This window comes from Gavialis gangeticus, unplaced genomic scaffold, assembly GCF_001723915.1.
Source record: "Gavialis gangeticus isolate Ggan-Ray unplaced genomic scaffold, GavGan_comp1, whole genome shotgun sequence".
In the NCBI taxonomy this organism is placed as follows: Eukaryota; Metazoa; Chordata; order Crocodylia; family Gavialidae; genus Gavialis; species Gavialis gangeticus.
The window spans coordinates 142300468-142303630 of NW_017728992.1; the positions used below are offsets into that span (position 1 = coordinate 142300468).

Here is a 3163-nt window from a genome sequence, read left to right on the forward strand (position 1 = left end):
TTTTTTTTTTTCTCCCCCCCCAAATTAGTAATGCTATACCAATGATGTTCAGGCCTCTTTCTGAGGGAGGGAAGGGTATTGCACCTTTAGCTTAAATTCCTCTGCTTCATCTAGCCTAATGGCAAATAAATTAACCAATTGTTGGACACTGCGTTTGATGTAATATGTCACGATAAATAAATATGCACAGCATTTACCATAACACACAGCTTGGCCGGTGTGACAGTACTGTATGAAAAAATTGAAGGTCACCATATTTTCAGCTCTGTTTTAATTTTAAAATGAGTATATTTTCCTATTTTATATCAGGTAACTAAATTATGTTAGTTGAGTGGAGAACTTTTGAACTATGCTTTGACAGACAGAATCCTAATGGTGCTCCATCTGATCAAAGTTGGTATATATTTAAAGAGACAAGCTTTACTGTTGTCCTTTATTCCAGTAGAACAGTGGCTTAATGTTAGACATTGTCTCTGCTGGATGAAACTGAGATAAGTTTGAACTACAGTTATATGGGTATTAAAATGCTTTTTTTTTTAATCATCCAGTTATTTCATTGGTAGTTTCCACATCATTGTAAACCTGACACACATGACTAGTTCTTGGTTTTTGCCTTTTTTTTTTTAAACTGAAGAATACATCTTATTCTCATTGTTCTAAACCTGAAATGAGTAACGTGTAATTCTGGTGGGGTCCAAAGTAGAAATTAGCTGGGCAAAGATCATATGAATGAAAAGTATTTTAAACGTTAAAGTAATGTTCTGCTTTGTGAATATGTAAGTATAGCATAAAGATTTTTTTTCATCCCATTTATCCCCTTTAAAACCATAGTTTACAATTGGTAGATCTGTCTATATATATTAAATATATATATATATATCTGAAATTCACCTAAATCTGCTTTATTAGAATACTGCTCACCGAATGCTTAGAAACTGGACCTGGCTTTACATTCTTAATGTATTTTACTTTTTTTCTCAAGGTATGAACTTATTCTCTTGGAACTGAATCTTCTTTTACTACTTAAATCATTTATGTATATCTGGTAAATTATGACCAAATTTGTTGTTAGATTGCATACAGTAAATTGAAATATACACTTGGTACACTACAGAATTGTTGTGCTTTTGTTCTGATTATATTTTGAACAGCAGGGCTAAATTTTAAATTAGAATAATTTATAAATACTCATGTATTAGTACATTTGATTGGCCTTTAAACTCTTGCGTTGTGACTATTTCTTTGGCAACATTTGGTGTCAGAAGTTTTGTTTTTCTTAGTGTTTTGATAGGTCTTTAGTGCAAGATAGTTACATTTTGGAGATACTATTCTCACATTTGAGAAGTGAATTAATTTGTTTGGAATATGGTTTAAAAATTGAATAATCTGAGTTAATTATTGCTCAGCTTTACACTTCTTAAATTTATGTTAGTGGCAGAAATTGTGTGGAGTAAAATGTGGGTTTGTTTTGATATACCCTTCCACTTTTTTCATGATTTTTTTCATATCTATCTCTTTGCTTGCAGTTTATAGCAGAAGTTTAGTTCTTGTTTACCCATCTTGAACTAAAAGGATTGACAACTAGTATCTGCTAACTTGAGTTGTAGGCAATTAACGAATAATACTCTAAGTCAAAACAATTTAGATAAATTGGTACCATTAATCCAAATTATACTTATTCCACCCGCTTCATCATAGGTCACTTTTTTCTCAAGCTACCTTCTTGCACCAAAAAAGTCAAGGGGTAATGTGTTTCTTCTTCCGACTTCCTGTGGTGCAGGGAAACCTTTTTTTTTTTTTCCAATTTGGAATCTAAAATGACTGTTACAGTGTAGGAAACTTTTTTTCCTTTTTATTTTTTCCCCTTTTAAGTAGTATATCATGAAGTAGGATAATGGAAGGTACTGTTACTAATTTATACCACTTTAATCAATAGTCTCCAGTCTCAAGTTGGCAACATTTCCCTTTGTCTCTACCTTTGCCCATGCTAGGGTTGGGCATTGAGGAGCTGCATATGTTGCAGCTCTTTCCCACTTCCCACCTGCCATGGTCCCTGGCTGCAGCCTGGGTGCTGCTTCCAGTTGGTGGTATGCATGCTAGTGCCAGACACTTGAAAGTAGTGTCCATGCTGCAGCTGAGGATCTAGTGGGGAGTGGAGAAGCAGCTGCACTGTGGATGCAGCTTACATCTGCTTGGCCCGGTACAGTTCCCCACAAGCTGGAAGAAGGGGCTGGGAAGAAGTAGTGGCAGCAGCATAGGCACTGTTCCTAGCTGCCCAGCACACTTCTCCTTTGTCTAGAAGCTGTGCTCACAACCAGGCTGAGAATGGGGAGCTTGGAAAAGCAGCAACACAACTTCCAGGTGCCTGGTCCTTGCAGAAGGGGTGTTTGCACCCATGTGTCACTGATGTGCTGATTGGAGCTGGGATCATGAGTGACTGGTGCTTCCTGAATCTGGAAGAGCACCCACAGAAGCTGCCGATGGCAGGGGCCCTGTCAGGGCAGGCACCAGCTCTACCAACATTATCAGTGTTGGCTGTCGGGGTGGCACATGTACCCCTTACCAGTCGCCTATTGCTGGGATGTTCCAGCTAGTGACTTGAAAAGCTTGTTAGCCCCTCTCCATCAGACTAGACATGCTACAACTAAGGTTGACATAAGATAAATGCATAGTAAATTTTAGGTCAAGATGTAATGTTTCTGTCGAATTCAGTAGTTTAAGACCATCTTTCAATTGTAAAATTCAGATGCGTGAACACAAAATTGTTCAGTCTAGTTTGGGTACTTCTGAGTTAAGCTTCTACAGTGGATCATTAACTTGTTTCTGTGCAAAAGCCCTGGACATGGGGTACTGGCAGATGTTGGGGTGGGGAGAGTGAGAAACAGTGCTTTTATCTAACACCTGGTTCAATCATTTATTAGATAAGTGTCAGGAAGCTCTACTGAAGTGCACAAGCTATACAGATGCTGGGTCAAACTGACTCTATTCCTCTTCTGGGCATGTGCTATGCTCAGTGCAGGGGTGCACCAAGCTGAAAGTAAAGTGCTACTCTTCTTTTCCCCATGTCTGTCACAGCCCATATATATATTTCATCAACACACATAGTGCAGGTAGCAGAGATTGAAACTACCAGTCACTACAGTCACATGAGTAGCATGACTTT

General features: G+C 38.1%; 1 protein-coding gene across 1 annotated transcript in view; it reads left to right on the forward strand.

Moving 5' to 3' along the window:
* The window catches only part of ZBTB10 (zinc finger and BTB domain containing 10), an 84593-nt gene extending 83482 nt beyond the window's left edge, over positions 1 to 1111 (forward strand). The window contains exon 7 of the mRNA XM_019519202.1: positions 1 to 1111. This exon is cut by the window's left edge and continues 1629 nt beyond it. The gene's annotated coding sequence lies outside the window, so the exon portion shown is untranslated.
* Positions 1112 to 3163: the final 2052 nt, after the last annotated feature.